Here is a 19,480-nt window from a genome sequence, read left to right as displayed (position 1 = left end):
CGCTCCATTATGTCCTATGGTATCATATTTTGGGGTAACTCTACAAACAGAGAAAAAACTTTTAGAGTACAGAAGCGTATAATAAGAGTAATGAGGAGTGTAAATCCAAGATCATCATGTGAAACCTATTCAAAGAATTGGGCATATTAACCTCAGGTTCTCAGTATATTTATTCCTTAATGAAGTTGGTTGTAAATAATGCATCTCTTTTTCCAATTAACTGCTTAGTTCACAGTATCAGTACTATAAATAAAAACAATATACATAAAGATTTAAAATCTCTTACTCTTGCCCAGAAAGGAGTCTAGTATTCAGCAATGTATATTTCCAATAAGTTACCAGCAACCATTAAGAGTTTAATTTCAGACAAGGCATAATTTAAACATAATTTAAAAGAATTTTTGGTGGCCAACTTCTTCTATTCCATCCATGAGTTTCTCAACAAGTGCAGTAGACCATTTTAATGAAAATGTATTACACTTTAGTTTTTGGCAATACTTGGTTGTAACAGACAAGTAACTAACCACTCTATGAATGTTGAATGTATGGAAAGCAGATGTAAGTAAATAGTGGAAGTTTCATTTTAAATCTTGTACATAATCTGACTGTTCTTAACTGAGGATCACTGAAATGAATACTTTAATTTTTGACAATACTTGGTTGTAATAGTGAAGAAACTAGTAAATGTCTGAATGATGGATTTAATGAAAGCAGATGTAAGTATTAATCCCGTAAATGTTAGAAGTTTAAATTTAATTCATGTACATAATTTTACTGTTTATTGATTGAGGATTATTAAAATTAATGAAACGCAAGTTTTTCTAATTACATTTTTATAATGTGTTTATCTGATATGTTCCACATCCAGGAGGATTCCCTCTTTTATGAGTCTATGGAATGAATAATTAATCTAATCTAATCTAGTACCTACATGTCATTGTTGTGTGGCTGCGGTACTAGCCACTATCGACTGGCAACAAACCCTGCCGTCTTGAGGCAGGCAACTTAAGGCACAGTGTTGTGATGAAACCAGTCATTTTTCTCACTGTAGCTGCTTTATAACATTGCGCTAACTTCCTGACACGGAAGACATGACGGTCATTAATCACACATGACGTATACCGATTGAAACTCTAATCCACCCAGCAACGTCCGTGCTATAAACGGACTACAGCTGGCGTGATGAACTACGGTAACTGATTTCAATATACTTGTCATGCGAAACCCTACTTCCGCTTTACCCACATGACATCCTAAAAGCCATAGATGAAGCAAATCATATTGATGTAGTACCCCTCAAGTTCCGAAAACCTTTTGTGTTTATATGCTGTTAACCGTTGTTAACAAAAATATGTTCCATACAATATCTAATGACACTTGTGAGTGAATTATGGATTTCTTGGAAAGGAGGATGCAGCGTGTTACGTTGGATGGCGAATCATCGACAGACGTAAGAATAACATCCGTCGTTTTCTTTGGAAGTGGTACAAACCCTTATTGATCAAACTGCATACTAGTGGACTCGCTATCAATATTAATGGCCCGACATGAATTAATTTTAGCAAACTCTGATATTTAGCAGATCATGCAGTTATCTGTAAGGGACAACTATCTACAAAAATATCCTGTCAGATTCTGTTAACATATCAAAGTGGGCCAAAAATTGTCCATTACCTATAAATAGTCGTAAATGTGAAAGCCATAAGCTTGGAATTCTGTGACTGCAATATCAAAGAGTCAGAAGTAGAATCAAACTCTTACAAATACACGTCTGAAAAGATATACCTATCCTAACACATCAAATATGCATCACCATTCCGTAATTGCAGTACCTGAGCGGATAAGTACAGCGTCGTGCCTATACCTTTTCACGTAACTTAATCTTCCTACATGTTGTTCTCAATTTCATCTGTACCAATCTGGATCAAACTTCTCTGTAACCTATTGGTTATCCAACACTGCTTTGAACTCTGGAAGAGGATGAGGTCTTATCTGTAATCACCCGTATAACTTTCCTTGTTTTCATTTTTCGAATTGGGGTTCACTATCTCCGTGACCCCGCTATCAATGTTTATCCTTATATCTTCCTACCTCTGTTTTCTTCCTTCCGTCTCATCTGCTAATTTTACGCTACTATCTCTGCCTCTTTCTCTGGCCAACCAACATAATTTTCACATTGATTCCTGCTGCATTTATATTAGAGATCGTACACTCGGCAATAACATAACGATCAAATGGCAATATACTTAATATAATATTGGCTAAATAAGGTGGTATGGCTAGATGTAGGGGCGGAGGGCCTCAGTCTTTCACGATGGAATAAATGCTTGTATATACACAAACTAATGCCTGGGTGTTACAATTTATGGGAACACAAAAGAGAATGATCTCGTTTGGTCGCTGGCAGCTGATGACAGACATCGGTTCATTTGGTACGACACCGTAAAAACGCAGTCCAAAAAGGAACTTGCGAACAAACAATTTCTGCTGCCTACATCTACATATACATCTACATTTATACTCCGCAAGCCACCCAACAGTGTGTGGCGGAGGGCATTTTACGTGCCACTGTCATTACCTCCCTTTCCTGTTCCAGTCGCGTATGGTTCGCGGGAAGAACGACTGTCTGAAAGCCTCCGTGCGCGCTCTAATCTCTCTAATTTTACATTCGTGATCTCCTCGGGAGGTATAAGTACGGGGAAGCAACATATTCGATACCTCATCCAGAAACGCACCCACTCGAAACCTGGCGAGCAAGCTACACCGCGATGAAGAGCGCCTCTCTTGCAGAGTCTGCCACTTGAGTTTATTAAACATCTCCGTAACGCTATCACGGTTACCAAATAACCCTGTAACGAAACGTGCCGCTCTTCTTTGGATCTTCTCTATCTCCTCCGTCAAACCGATCTGGTACGGATCCCACACTGATGAGCAATACTCAAGTATAGGTCGAACAAGTGTTTTGTAAGCCACCTCCTTTGTTGATGGACTACATTTTCTAAGCACTCTCCCAATGAATCTCTGTATACTACAGCATCATCCGCGAAAAGCCGCATGGAACTTCCGACACTATCTACTAGGTCATTTATATGTATTGTGAAAAGCAATGGTCCCATAACACTCCCCTGTGGCACGCCAGTGGTTACTTTAACGTCTGTAGACGTCTCTCCATTGATAACAACATGCTGTGATCTGTTTGCTAGAAACTCTTCAATCCAGCCACACAGCTGGTCTGATATTCCGTACGCTCTTACTTTGTTTATCAGGCGACAGTGCGGAACTATATCGAACGCCTTCCGGAAGTCAAGAAAAATAGCATCTACCTGGGAGCCTGTATCTAATATTTTCTGGGTCTCATGAACAAATAAAGCGAGTTGGGTCTCACACGATCGCTGTTTCCGGAATCCATGTTGATTCCTACATAGTAGATTCTGGGTTTCCAAAAACGACATGATACTCTAGCAAAAAACATGTTCTAAAATTCTACAACAGATCGACGAAAGATGTATAGGTCTATAGTTTTGCGCATCTGCCTACTAATAATATGACAAAAGAGCGACAGACCAAAACGAATAGGGAATACTAAACGTTACAAACAAGGGCAGGAGGTGTGTCCACTAATTTGTTGAAGTCACATAAGTGTGTTATCGAAATTCCTAGAAACCTGGTCTGGGAAACGCTGGAAGACAGCCGTCTACTTCACCGCGAAAGTCAGCCCACTTACAAAACTTCAAGTTCCAGTATTAAGTCAGGAATCTAAGAATACATTGCAGCCTCCTATGTATCGCATCCTGTCTGGCTGGTTCTTGACGGAAAGCAAAATACACACAGGGATAAGCACTCGAAACAAACTGGAATCTGTTATTGTTAAAACTGCTATCCCTGTGGAATGCATGTGTAATGAAACACAGTGCCAGACAAAAATTTGTGCACGGCGCTATCTCAAGAGACCAGGCGTGAATTGATGCCTATGGTGAATTCAGCTTAACCCTCGGGAACCAGCTAATTGTTTTTAATAATTAAATGAATCTAAAATTGATGAGTAACAGCTCTGAGACTTTTCTGATTAACTGATTCACCAGCCTACGGACTGTAGACTGAGAGTATGGGTCACACTGTGATGGGTAACGCAAAAGAGCAAAATTACATGTTCCCATCACTATAAGATACGTCGATTATATCTTTCGTCGACGTTCATTGGAATTACACACTGAATTGCAAAGAAAGTTTTATTCTAACAACCATAAACCATTTACGGGCAGTTGATCGCTATTATACGGATACTTTAAGAATTAGAAGTCATATTTGGAGAAATAGGTACCCACAGGAAGCCTTACGTCTATTTGGAAGAACAAACGAGTGGAAGTGGTACAGAGATTAAGGCACAGTTCTCATATGTGGGAGGATTGGATTTGGACTAACCATACAACATTAAGTTATCTGACGTGCGTAAGATAAATACTGGGATGGTTGCTTTAGAATAGGACAAGGCAAATTTCACTCTCATATACTACCAAACAACTGGCATATTTTTAACTATTTCAGACTATTTAAATGTATCTGAAATATGAGAAAGTGTGTGAACTGTAGAACATTTCATTCATCATAATTTTTACTTAACCCAGGAGAGAGATTTTGTAATTAAACGGTTTAATTGAAGAAGCAAGAGACTATACTAAAAATGTCGTTGCACAATATATTAAACATTTAGAAGTAGCACCAACCACCACCTGTGAAATTAACAGAGTTATAAACACTATAGAATCTCATATGGTGTTGATTTAATTTCAGACAGAATTGTGGAAAGCTGTTGTAACTTAATAAGTAGTGACTTTAGTGATATACCGGGTGATCAAAAAGTCAGTATAATTTTGAAAACTTAATAAACCACGGAATAATGTAGATAGAGAGGTAAAAATTGACACACATGCCTAGAATGACATGGGGTTTTATTAGAAAAATAAAAAGTATTGCTAGACGTGTGAAAGATCTCTTGCACGCGTTGTTTAGTGATGATCATGTGCTCAGGCGCCACTTTCGTCATGTTTGGCCTCCCAGGTCCCCAGACCTCAGTCCATGCGATTATTGGCTTTGGGGTTACGTGAAGTCGCAAGTGTATCGTGATCGACCGACATCTCTAGGGACGCTGAAAGGCAACATCCGACACCAATGCCTCACCTTAACTCCGGACATGCCTTACAGTGCTGCTCACAATATTATTACTCGACTACAACTATTGTTGAAGAATGATGGTGGACATATTGAGCATTTCCTGTAAAGAACTTTCATCTTTGATTTGTCTTACTTTGTTATGCTAACTATTGGTATTCTGATCAGATAAATCGCCACCTGTTGGACGTTTTTTGAACTTTTGTATTTTTTTTGTTCTAATAAAACCCCATGTCATTCCAAGCATGTGTGTCAATTTGTACCTCTCTATCTACATTATTCCGTGATTTATTCAGTTTTCAAATTTATACTGAGTTTTTGATCACCCAGTATGTAAAGCATGTCAGAACAAGAAATCTTTCCATACCGGTAAAGGTATGCAACTGTTTGTAAGAAAGATCACAACAAATACTTAAAACATTATCGTCCAATTAACCTATCTCACATCCATTTTCAAAACATTTAGGAAAGTAATGTACTTATGAGCAGTTTCATACATAAGTGAAAACAATTTAGTTAGCGTATCACAGCTTGCATACCAGAAAGGTCACTCAACTTACACATTCACTCATTAAGTAATACAAGCCTTAAATAACATAATATCGCCAGCTGGTATTTTTTGTGATCTTTCTGAGGGATTTGATTTGATATTGTGCTAATCTCTTGGATAAACTCAAGTTTTATGGAATTGATGGCTTTACACACAGCTGGTTTGGAACATACTTAACAAACAGAATGTCAAACGCTGTACTGAATTACACAGACAGTAGTGGAGGGAGAGGATAAGATGAGAAATAAGTGTTGAGAAAAGAATATTATGCATTACGTAGTTTCCGAGTTAATTAAAATATTGAAGTTAGCAATCAGACTGTAAGCAGAAAAAGTGCATCCCAGATAAAATTAATGTCATTTCCCCGAAGCGAGTAGGCAGTAGATGATATTGCACGAGACTATTCAGTCTTTGGTTCAGATTCAATCCTTACTACCCTCCCATGTCAAATTGCTATATTGCTCTCTTGTTCGGTTTTAGGAAACCAAACGAGGAATACTTTTGGTGACATCGTCTCGGCGAGCAGTTTGAATTTGCTCGCTCAGCGGCCTCATTGGCTAATGTCAGTGCTAATTAACACTGGAACAGTGCAACTTATCCTAATTTTTGTAACGATTATTTCTATGCGCAATATCCTTACAAGCTTTCCAGTCTGTACATGTGAATTTCTATCCACTTACAATTCATCAAGCAGAGCTGCAACTTTTTGCACAAAAGGCTAGTGTAATAATAAGTCCCATTAGAGAGAAAGCAACAGAAGAGGTTGTTAATGATGTTTTCCAATGAGGTATTAAATGGTTTTTAGAAATTGATCTCTACCTAAATTTCTCTGCAACAATAGCAAAAAAAACAATTAATTTATTTAATGCGAGAGTCAATAAATTGTAGGAGCACATATTGACTGAAAAATGTTTGTTAATGAGCTCAAACTGCGAAGCTCAATTACTTTTGCTCTTCATACTATTGCTAATCCTGGAAAAATGGAATAACCTCTTGACATATTTTGCATGTTTCCACTCTACAGTGTCTTGTGAAATAATTTTCTGGGACAATTCACACTCAGACGTAAAGTACTGATGGCACAAAAGCGAGCAGTAATAAGAGTATGAGACGTTCCTCGACGGATGTCAGCATATCTTCAAGGACCTTGTCGTTTTAACAGGCTGTCACAACACATATTCGCTAATGAAATTCGTTGTTTGAGAAGTACATTGAGGTCCAAACCTGCAAAACTAAAGTTAATAGGAAACTTTATTGCCCATTATTAAAGCTGTTAGTGACTCAGAGAGAAGTTCAATATGCAGCAACAAAAATGTTTGATAATTTGCCCAAATACATAAAATGTCTTAAAACTGGTACCACGAAAGATAGTAAGAATAATAGTAAAACTTGTTTCTAAGTGTAGTTGCATGAGTAGAACTATAATGTCCTATAATTTAACACTAATCATCTGTAAATATTCTGGAAACCGTCTCGTTCCACATTCCTTTGATAAAAGAGTCGTTCAAATGATCTCTGAAACATGTAACTAAATAAGTCGATGGGTTTATGGTTCAAAAATACAAGGCACAATCAAAAAATTAGAACAAAGAAAATTTTTATTTACGTTCCTTCCAAAATCCAAGCATGTTCTTCAGCTCTAATTACCTCGTCGTCAACAAGAAGTGAAACCCAGATGTTATAAACCTTGTACGACGAACTTTTGTTTGCCGGTATAATGTGTGTACCAACACCTTCTCCGAGGTGTACTCGTTGTAGGTAAAATATAAATGATTTTATAACTAAATTTTTAGTGATCTGTTTCCGACAATCTGATACCTTTGCGTCGCCCAATTACTAAGGTTAATTTTTCACACGTAATTCATGGTCTGGCACAACGCATTTTGAGTATTCTCGACAATGTCCATTCACTTTTGATGTATAATTTTGACTAATACTTGTGACAAAACTTATAATGTGATAATGATGTTTTCTTTTCATTGCGTTCTTATATTTGCAAATAAGTACATCAATTTTTTTTTAGTTATCCTTACTACGAAACTCTTTGATAATTGTCATTTGTACTTTTGAGTTTGAACAACAGTGACTTTGAGAAGCCCAGATGTGAGTCCGGCCGGACTCCTAACGGCCAATTGGACTTCTTCATCCAGAGGCCTCGTCTCGGGACGACGCCTCCCTGGGGAAATATCGCGGCCCGGCTAACGCTGGGCTGAAGTGGCAGTTGTGGGATACTTTATAAACTCCGGGACAGGCCGGACGGACGTCTGCAATGAAGGCTGGTGTAACGGTCGCAGAAGGAGAGACAGAGGTTCTTCGACGATCTCTTGGTTGAGGAATAGCATGCCTCAAAGCAATCTTCCCACCCATGCATCTCTCTTTGTGTTTCCATGCACGTCTTGGCCAAAATTATGAATCAGTGGGAAGCTAAAATAAAGGGGGATTCAGTTAGGACAAACACGTGGAAACAAAGCAATCATAAAATTGCTGGCATTATCTGGTGACATGAAAGTATTCTGCAACAACAGACAAGAACCTCAACAGCATTGGATCACTTACGTGCAGTTTCTGCCAGTACAGGTATAACATGAGAAAACGCTGTACGTCGAAAGAAAATATACAAACAGGAGGATGAAATAATGCATCCAACATAAAATTGACAGAAAAACTCACGAAAGCGTATAAACCAACATGGATGCACTACGATAAAAGAAACTTATCAAGACAGGCCAAACTCAGGCATTACAATAAAATTGTATTACCAGAAGCACTGTACGCATCAGAAAGCATAAGATATTAAGAAATAAAGAGAACGTAAAATCCTACGAAAAGATTTTGGACCAATACAGAGAGATGGTACAGGGATGAAGAAATCAACCACACAATTATACGAACACATAGACATAGGCATATAATCAAAAAACATAAACTTACATTCCATGAACACATACATAGAATGTATAAGAACAGAGTCACACGGAAGACTTTTGATGTAAACGCTTAATCAAGAAACCTACCAGGCTTTAAAAAATAGTGGAAGTCCTATACAAACAGAAGTCAGTTAGGAAATGATATACGAAATACTTGAGTAACATAATTATGGACACGAAATTTGAAGAAAAGGTAGGAAGATAACGGTTAAATATGGCGTAACAAAGGAAACAGGAAAGCAGTTGGTGATTGCAGTGATTACGGAAGAGTCAAAGAAGGAAACAAAAAACAATTTAATCATGTAGCATTCAATTACAAACATGTCTTAAGGGGAAAATGTGTTGCAAGGATGATAATAATAATAATGTATAGTTTTCACCGATCTGAAATTTTATCTTATTTTCGTTGTCCGTAAGAATCACTGGTTCTTTTGTATGACAGGATAAGCATAGGGAAATAGTAATTACAAAATCTATAGTATCCCTACCATTGTGTTGTCATACTTAAGTGTATTTGACGCTTACAAGGAAATAGATCGTATTAATTTCACGACACGCCATTAAGTACAGAATTGGGTGATATGTCTTATATGCTTCAGACTTACAAATATTGTTGTGGATCTACGTGCGGCAAGACCAGATCAATAGCTCCGGAAAATACAACCAGCGACAAATTTACTAAAGTCGGTATCTTCTGACGTGGAAGGAAGATTGGTTTTGTCTGGAAGCGGTGTGGCTTGGTGCGGACGTGGTGAAGGAGTCGTCCGTTCATTTTCAGTTGTTTTCTGCTGTGAATCTTAGGTTAAGTACTTAGGCATTGCTACATCACGATTACTTCGTAGCTAGGCAATCAACCGTATCCTACCGCACAGTAAAATGGAACCTTGTATATCACACAATCTTGACAGAATGGAAGCTGATTATAGTGACGTATATTATCTTTTTAGTTCATCGTAGAGCGGCGCATGTTTTCATTTCAGTGCGCCGTGTTATTCGCTTCTCACTCAATCCCTAGTTATGAATTCGCTAGTTCACCCTGAAACTCAATTTTGCCTCTGTTGATTTGAGAACCCGTGTAAGTTTGTAAATAGAGTCCTTTCGTGCAGTGACAATACATACTACTTTAACCAACTCCTTTCTGAATTATTTTGCTCAGATACCGAGTCATCCTTTATGACTTATGTACGACAGTATCACGTTGCATGACCACCATCTTAATATCTATAGTGATTCGACTCACCTTCCGTGAGTATTCTAATGCATCAGCAACCACATGTTGAGCAGCAGTCGCAAAACGTTAGTAGCAAGTAGCTTCTATTTGCATGCTATCAGGTTACAAGTGCAGACTAGTAAGGCGGCTTCTATGTTACCTGCTTGCTGAAAGTGCTGCACTGTTATCTCGCATTTTACTGTGATAGTGGGTTTATTCTGATGTCTTACTTATTATTACAGAACTGTGGAAACATCCTCATTAGCACAGCCAGACGCCATAATCAGAAGGCTAACACTCGTTCAGTTCTTCATCACTTTCTTGATGAGTCATTATTCTTTCCATAGTATCCAAACAGTAGCTACACAGAATATCTTTAAAAAATGTTTTCTGGATCGTAAAAATCGTCACATAACTTAAAGGTTCAGGTCCGACGGAAGCTGCTGAGTGCTTTCTATCACAAAACACACTTTCCAATTGACCTGAGCAGAAACTGTCTTCCACCACCTGTATTTGAATATCCCGGGACTCTCGGCGCAACGTATTACCTTCTGAACTTTATTAGCGAGGTCTGTCAAGTTTTCTGTTTTCTTTTGATTAGTATTTTCAACAATTTAGTGTTATTCTTCTAGAAATATTCGTATATAATGTTTAACGAGTGTAAGCGCGTGGATGTTTTTATATATCGAGCCGTAATACGTACACACTTCAGTAAGTTTGTTTTTTCTCTGAATCGAACAGTCTTCCCACAAATCAGTATTCCCACAAATCAGTCTTACCACAAACACGTCACAAACTTTGCGACATGGTGTTTAATGCATGGCTATACTGCACCACTTTGTGGACTACGTCTGTCAGTATGAACGACTCGTTTCGCGTCTACACCTCAACACCTGATCTCGTGCCCAGGGGAAAATAAGACTCATCGCCTGCCTACCCATATGTACTTGGACGTACTAACCACGCATAAAACATTTTCTGTTTTTTGAGTCATCTGTCTGTCTGACTGACACGAATTCTTCCTCTGTGCCAAACTTTTCATCTCAGAGAAAGAATTTTTTGCTGGATGTATTACTCAACAGTGTTTGCTCTCTAGAGCTTCCCTAGTACCATGGAAATTATTCCCTGATGTCTCCACATATGTCTTACCACCCCGTCCCTCCATCTTATGAGTGTTTGCCTTGTATTCCAATCGTCGCCGAATCTACTGTAAACTTCCTAATTCCTTCGCTTATCAGTTCACCTAATTTTCCACATTCATCTGTAGCACCAGGTGTCAAATGTTTCGATTGTCTTTTGTTCCTGTTTCCCAGAGTTCTTGTTTGATTACCATACGATGCTGTGCTCCAAGCGCATGTTCTCAGGAATTTCTTCAACAAATTAATGCCTGTGTTTGATACTAGTAGACTTCTCTTGGCCAGAAATGCGCTTCTTATCAGTGGTAGTCTGTGTTTTATGTTCTTGCTCCGTCCATCGCGGGTTATTTTGCTGCAAAGGTAGCAGAATACCTTAACTTCGTTTACTTCATGATCTCAAGGTCTGATGTTCAGTTTCTAGCTGTTCTCATTTCTGATACTTCTTAGTACTTTCGTCTTTCTCTCAATCGATTTTCTGTATTCATTAGGGAGTTCATTCGATCCAACAGAACCTGTAATTCTTCATCACTTTTTCTCAGGATAGCGCTGTCATTCATGTTGAATTTTAATCCTACTCTTGAGTCTTTCTTTTAGTTCCATCAATGCTTCTTCGATGTATGGAGTGAACAGTAGGGGCGAAAGACTATATTTCTGTCTTACACCGAGTTTAATCCTATAAATATACGACTTCTAATGGCATTTCAGATGCGGTACTACAAAAGAATATTGAAATATTAGGTGGAGTCGTACGATAAGAAATGAGGAGGTTCTCCACAGAAATGACGAGGGAAGAGGTGTGCGGAAAACACTGAAAAGAAGAAGCGACTGAACGGTAGGACATCCGTTAAGACATGATGGAATAACTCCCATGGTACTAGAGAAGGCTGTAGAGATTAAAACCGTAGAGGAAATCGAAATCAGGTATACATCTAGCAAATAACTGAGGACATTGGATGCATATGCTACTCTGAGATGAAGAGGTTGGCTCAGCAGAGGATGTCGCGGCACGCCGCATCAGACCAGTGAGAAGACTAATGAGTTTAAAAAAAAAGGCTATAATTATTACACAGAAAATGACGTAAATACTGATGTAATGTTGTTCAGTACAACACAGGCAGTCACCGAAAGAAATATCTGCCCTTATACCTGTTACACCACGTATTATTATTTATTTTTATCATTCACGGCTCGACCCCAAGGGACCACCTCATATTCTCTTACAACATGGGACATTTTCAGTGCTCTGTTTTACCTGTCCTTCGTGTCAGTGGTGTTTTGACTCTCTCAGAATGGGCTGTTCTCCGCACATCGGACCAAACTGTTCCGATCTCCAATGGCGTTTTCTCCAGGTCAACTGCTCAAATAGTTTCTTGTCTTATATATCACGTTGTGTTATGCCGCTTCTTTCAGGTTTTCTTTGACTGCACAGATCCATTTCATCGTTTGAAATTTTGTTTTACTACGAGTTCCATTAGAACTACTGACGGCCTTGGGAGAGCCAGTCCTGACGAAACTCTACCACCTGGTGAGCAAGATGTATGAGACAGGCGAAATACCCTCAGACTTCAAGAAGAATACAATAATTCCAATTCAAAAGAAAGCATGTGTTGACAGATGCGAAAATTACCGAACAATCAGTTTAATAAGCCACAGCTGCAAAATACTAACGCGAATTCTTTACAGACGAATGGAAAAACTAGTAGAAGCCGACCTGGGAGAAGATCAGTTTGGATTCCGTAGAAAAATAGGAACAAGAGAGGCAATACTGACCCTACGAGTTATCTTAGAAGCTAGATTAAGAAAAGGCAAACCTACGTTTCTAGCATTTGTAGACTTAGCGAAAGCTGTTGACAATGTTGACTGGAATACTCTCTTTCGAATTCTGAAGGTGGCAGGGGTAAAATACAAAGAGCGAAAGGCTATTTACAATTTGTACAGAAACCAAATGGCAGTTATAAGAGTCGAGGGGCATGAAAGGAAAGCAGTGGTTGGGAAGGGATTGAGACAGGGTTGTAGCCTATCCCCGATGTTATTCAATCTGTATATTGAGCAAGCAGTGAAGGAAACAAAAGCAAAATTCGGAGTAGGTACTAAAATCCATGGCGAAGCAATAAAAAACTTTGAGGTTTGCCGATGACATTGTAATTCTGTCAGAGACAGCAAAGGACTTGGAAGAGCAGTTGAACAGAATGGATAGTGTCTTGAAAGGAGGATATAAGATGAACATCAACAGAAGCAAAACTAGGATAATGGAATGCAGTCGAATTACGTCGGTTGATGCTGAGGGAATTAGATTAGGAAATGAGACACTTAAAGTAGTAAAGGAGTTTTGCTATTTGGGGAGCAAAATAAATGATGATGGTCGAAGTAGAGAGGATATGAAATGTAGCCTGGGAATGGTGAGGCAAGCGTTTCTGAAGAAGAGAAATTTGTTAACATTGAATATAGATTTAAGTGGCAGGAAGTCATTTCTGAAAGTATTTGTCAGGAGTGTGGCTATGTATGGAAGTGAAACATGGACGATAAATAGTTTGGACAAGAAGAAAATAGAAGCTTTCGAAATGTGGTGCTACAGAAGAATGCTGAAGATTAGATGGGTACTTCACATAACTAATGAGGAGGTATTGAATAGGATTGTGGAGAAGAGAAGTTTGTGGCACAACTTGACTAGAAGAAGGGATCATTTTGTAGGACATGTTCTGAGGCATCAAGGGATCACCAATTAAGTATTGGAGGGCAGCGTGGTGGGTAAAAATCGTAGAGGGAGACCAAGAGATGAATACACTAAGCAGATTCAAAAGGATGTAGGTTGCAGTAGGTACTGGGAGATGAAGAAGCTTGCACAGGATAGAGTAGCATGGAGAGCTGCATCAAACCAGTCTCAGGACAGAAGACCACAACAACAACAACAACGAGTTCCATACAGTTTCACAACCTGTTGGGTTACTGTGGTTGCTTTCATTCTTTTATTATGCCCGTAGAGTTTTTGCTTGCGTGGTTTTGCGTCGTTTTGGCATGAATTTCAGTTTCATTATTTGCTCTCAGTCTCTACGTTACTTCTTCAATATCATGTGTAACTAAATTTTTCATTATTAGCTTTATTGCTCTGTTTTAGATTTTTTATGTATCTCTTCCTATATAAGATGGCTGCATTAGCCTTACAGAGACATCATGGTTTGTGGACTGTTTTCTAATGTACAAGTTTGCTATGTTTTGAGATACAGTTTTGTTAAAGATGCATCTTGTACGTCAGTAGGTTTTTCTTTTGTTTATTTTTAATTTTTTTGCGTTTTATGCCAACGATTTTCGTAACCAGTGCTATTCAGGTCAGTTTTCTGAATAGCGTAACTTAAACCACACTATAAATTACCAGGCGTCCACGTCTGGCAGCGTAAGTTCCCCTATTGGCTAGTGAGCGAACCATGTCCACATAGAAAAAGCCGTCAATGTCCCCCAAGCGCCTAGTTTCCCCGCCTAGCACGCAACACAGCAATTCCTGCCGACGTTAGCTAAATCGAAGAACACTTTGCGAGGCACTTGCAAGGTTCACACTGCTCTCACCTTTTTTTCGTCAATGTTACTTCATCTCCCCCCCCCCCCCCCGCCTCGCCGCAGTTAGGTGGGGGTGGGAGTAGTGGGTTTGGGCTGGCAGCGGTAGTGACAACTCGCTATTTAGCCTGTAGAACGTACTGCTAACATGGATGCTAAAAACACAGGAACGTGGAGACACACATACTATGAATTTAAAAATAATTGAAAAGGTGACAGGAATGGGAGAAATATAAATAATAAAATGCTGTCTTCATGAATCGTTTTAAAAACTGTGATAAAAACGTGTACAGACAGTACAGTTAAAATATTCAAGGGACACTTGAACACGAAAAAAATTTTGAAAACGCAGGAAAAACATTGAACACAGAACAGCTAGTGACCGTTAAAAACGGAGCAACGTGCACCTTGACTGTAACTGGAAAAGGACCTGACCTGAGACAGTGGACTGTAGAGGTAAAGGAGAGGTATGGAGGGAGATAGGTAGGTGGTGTGGATGAGAATGACCAACCGGAAAGAGGTGACTACAAAGACAAGGCTGCTGTGCGGGACAGGTATAGAGGAGCAACTGTTATTGGGAACTGTAGATTGGCGAGTAAAACGGGATGGAGGCGGCAGGAGGCAAGGAAAGGGAATAGGATGAGGTGTGGTAGGAGGAAAGGCGGAGGAGACAGCCCTAAGGGGGGGGGGGATAAGGTATGAACGGTCAGAGTTGTTAGGATGGGTACATGCCAAGGTGGAGTTCATGATCGGAGTCCAGAAGAGGAAGATAGTTGAAATATCTTTGGGAAGGGGCGTGGACGGTGTACATCAGCTGTACACCCTCCACGCCTTTTCCCAAAGATATTTCAACTATCTTCCTCTTCTGGTGCGATGTGTAGGTAGATGTGTGGCAGCACCCTAGTATTGGAAAGGAAATGGGACACAGCAGGTTTTTCAGAGTGAAGTTTACGGATTTTGTGTGTTATTTGGAGGTGATCAATGGGAGTGACGAGAGGTGGGAATTAGATGAATTGGCGAAGGAGCTCGTGGGGGAAGGTAAGCGAAAGCGGAAAGAGAGGATGAGCAAATGGGATTCAAGAATCTGGAGGCGGAGAGACACACAGCATTTGCATAGAAAGCATAGGGCGTATCAGGGATATGTACATGTGAAGGGCAGTGGAAGGGCATAGTCTCCATGTTCAGCAGGTTAATACTTTTAGTAATTTTAGTCTGTTGCGGGCTTTCTGTTGGATGGCTAGAAGTGTGCCATTCCCAAGTTAGGTGTCGGTAGAAGTTAGTTCAAGGTACTTTACTATGATAGAGAGATAGAGCACGCGGGTTGTACGTTCTGGAATTATTGGTTGCGTTTTGGAGGTGTTAATCTTATGGAGCCATTAGTTACACCAGAGGGTAGACGGATTGAGATAGATTAGGAGGGATTGTAGGGATCTCTGGAGCGTAGGATAGATGGCGAGGAAAATGGTGTCGTCAGCATTCTGAAGGATGTGGATGGGAGGAGTTTATTTGGGCATATCAGCAGTATATATGAACTTCCACCACGCTGGAATACCTGTGGGTCAGCGACTTCTGTTAATGAGAACAACGAAAAACCAGCCCGAAGTTGTAAATTTAACTTTTTTTTATTCACTCGATGACTATGTTTTGGCCGGGACCCATTTTCAAATGATATTTAGGAAATTGCGAAAACATGAGAAAAATGTGCAACTGTGTTCATTTGTACATTTTTGACACGTTTCTGCTTTTCGGAAATACCATTTTCGACTGTGTTATAGTGATGTATAGAGATGTGATTATGGGTTCCGGCCGAAAATTAGTCATCGACTGGATAAAAAAGTGAAATTTGCAACTTTGGACTGGTTTTTCGTTGTACTGTCAGCAGTGCGTAAGAGGTGAAGGAGAGCTACTGCAGTTGGGTGTAATGGATTGGAACCGATGTTATGGCATAGGACAGGTGACTGTAGAGGAAGGACGCAATGAGGCGGACATAGTTGATGGGATGTGCGTAAGTCTGGAGTTTGAAAAGGAGACCGGAATGCCATACGCGGTCGTACGCTTTCCCTAGGTCAAGATGGCGGATTTACGGTTGTCGAACTGCTGGGATAGGAGATGCTCTCACTGCTTTCCAGCGACCCCTTCTTCTGGCCGTTTCGCAACCGACGACCGAAGATCAAAACAGAGAGCAAGGATCGATATCCAGGGAGCCACCAGGGCTCACCGCATACCTGGTTTCTTACGCGCGCAGGGGCCTGATTACGCAATCTCACTGTGAATTAACTCGGACGCGCCGTAACGTATCCAATTGTTTTCTTAACAGTTACTTCTCTGCAAACGTAGCCTGCTACACTGCTGCAAGCCTTTCAGCCTGCCTCTGATCACCCTGTACACCGACTGACAAGTCGATGTGTACGGATGGGTAGCTTCACATAGTTCACAAACTATTGGTCGGAAGAACACAAAACGAACTAATTCATAAGTAAAGCAATCACATTGTAAAGATACATGAAACTAATTATTCTGAAATCCAGGATTATTTTTTTTTTTTAGTTTTCTGTTACCCATTTACGTACCATTAAAAAGCTAGCTGTCCGCAGCTCGTGGTCGTGCGGTAGCGTTTTCGCTTCCCGCGCCCGGGTTCCCGGGTTCGATTCCCGGCGGGGTAAGGGATTTTCTCTGCCTCGTGATGACTGGGTGTTGTGTGATGTCCTTAGGTTAGTTAGGTTTAAGTAGTTCTAAGTTCTAGGGGACTGATGACCATAGATGTTAAGTCCCATAGTGCTCAGAGACATTTGAACCATTTAAAAAGCTAGCTATTCTCGTCCAAATAATTATTCTGAAGAGTTTGAGAGTAAATATGCAACATTACGGCGGAAAATTACGATTCAGAAGTTAGGTTAACACACATTATGGGACACATTATTAATCAGGTGTTCTTAAAGAGAATCTTGAGCCTTTTGACAGCGAAATATTTAATTTGTGAAGATATCTGTATATCTGTCGTTTCACCTGATGGTATTAATGTCGCCAGGTCATATTTCTTTATTTACATAGTTTACGCCTAGATTGTAACACTAAAATAGAACATTGTACAGCAGAATCTACAATGAATAAGTTTAGATCCTAGCATTTAGTAGTTTCTTCGTTCCCCAAAACTTCATCCGCAATCATCTGGCGGCTCGACCTTCTGCAGATACTACGTACTTCTTCCGTTGTGATGTTTTGAATGTCAGTCGTATGAACTTGTTCTTCAGCTGCAGTTTCTCTTCTCGCTGTTCAGTTTGATATTCAATTCATTTGGATCAATTTGTACCTATTGAAACCAGTTGTTTTGTCTTATTGTTCCAAAAGTAGACGAAAATTGTCTCAGGGGTGAGGCGAGAAATATGGCCAAAATACGCAGTCCATGTTTTCTGCATCGTATCAGTGATATGAGCCTTCTCCAATCAACCAGTTGTTGTTTCAGTGTTTATTTTAAATAGTGTTTCACATGATTTCTTTGCCTTCGGTTTAACGTCGGCGCAATAATGCATTTATAGAAGGAGATCGAGTTTCGTAAGTTTGTATGTAGTTTTCAGTGTCCTTTTTTTATAGCCAACTGTTCTTTAGAAGAACAAATCGTCTACTTAACAGCGTAAATAAGTCATGAAAGTAAGATGTAATGTTATAACTGATAATAATGTTAAATATTGAAACTAAAATTAAAAGCAGTACTGCCAGAACACTGTTAATAGTTTAGTAATAATAATAATAGTGTCAGTACCAAAATTAATTTATTTATCAGTAAGGGTGCAATTAAGAAATATTATGATAAAACGAATCATGCATCACAGAAATTGAGGAGGAGAAGGGAAGGTACTAATGGCATCGATGGGTGTTTAGTTGCACTATACATATAGATCTGAGATACACACATCAAAAAAAGGTTTGCATCACCTCGGTTCCGACAGTTCCGGAACCTGTACAGAAAATTGTAATAGAAATGAACTCAAACATCATTTTCGCCGCTTTTATGTTCATGAAAACCACACATTGCATGTTGTACCACCATACAGGAAGGCCTTCAGAGGTGGTGGTCCAGATTGATGTACACATCGGTACCCCGAATACCCAGTAGCACGTCCTCTTGCCTTGATGCACGCCTGTATTCGTCGTGGCATACTATCCACAAGTTCATCAAGGCAGTGTTGGTTCAGATTTTCCTATTCCTCAACGACGAATCAGCGTAGACCCCTCAGAGTGGTTGGTGGAGCCCGTTGTCCGTAAACAGCCCTTCTCAATCTATCCGAGGCATGTTCGATAGGGTTCGTGTCTGGAGAACATGCTGGCCAACCTAGTCAAGCGATGTCGTTATCCTGAAGGAAGTCATTCACAAGATGTGCATGATGGGGGCGCGAATTGTCGTCCTAGAAGACGAATGCCTCGCCAATATGCTGCCGACGTGGTTGCACTATCTGTCGGAGGATGGCATTCACGCGTCATACAGTCATTACGGCACGTTCCATGGCCACCAGCGGCGTACGTCGGCCCCACATAACGCCACCCCAAAACGGCAGGGAGCCTCCATCTTGCAGCACTCGTTGGACAGTGTGCTAAGACGTTCTGCCAGATCCAGTTGCCTCCAAACACGTCTCCGAAGATTGTCTAGTGGAAGGCATATGCGACACACATCGATGAAGAGTACGTGATGCAAATCCTGAGCGCTCCATTCGGCAAGTTGTTGGGCCCATCTGTACCGCGCTGAATCGTGTCGCGGTTGTAAATTTGGACCTCGCCTTGGACGTTGGGAGTGAAGCTGCTCATCATGCAGCCTGTTGCGCACAGTTTGTGTCGTAACATGTCGTCCTGTGGCTGCACGAAAAGCATTATTCCACATTGGTAGCGTTGCTGTCAGGGTTTTTCCGAGCTATAATCCGTAGGTAGTGATCATCCACTGCAACAG

This window comes from Schistocerca americana, chromosome 6 (genome assembly GCF_021461395.2).
Source record: "Schistocerca americana isolate TAMUIC-IGC-003095 chromosome 6, iqSchAmer2.1, whole genome shotgun sequence".
Classification (NCBI taxonomy): Eukaryota; Metazoa; Arthropoda; class Insecta; order Orthoptera; family Acrididae; genus Schistocerca; species Schistocerca americana.
Note: the sequence above shows the minus strand (reverse complement) of the source record.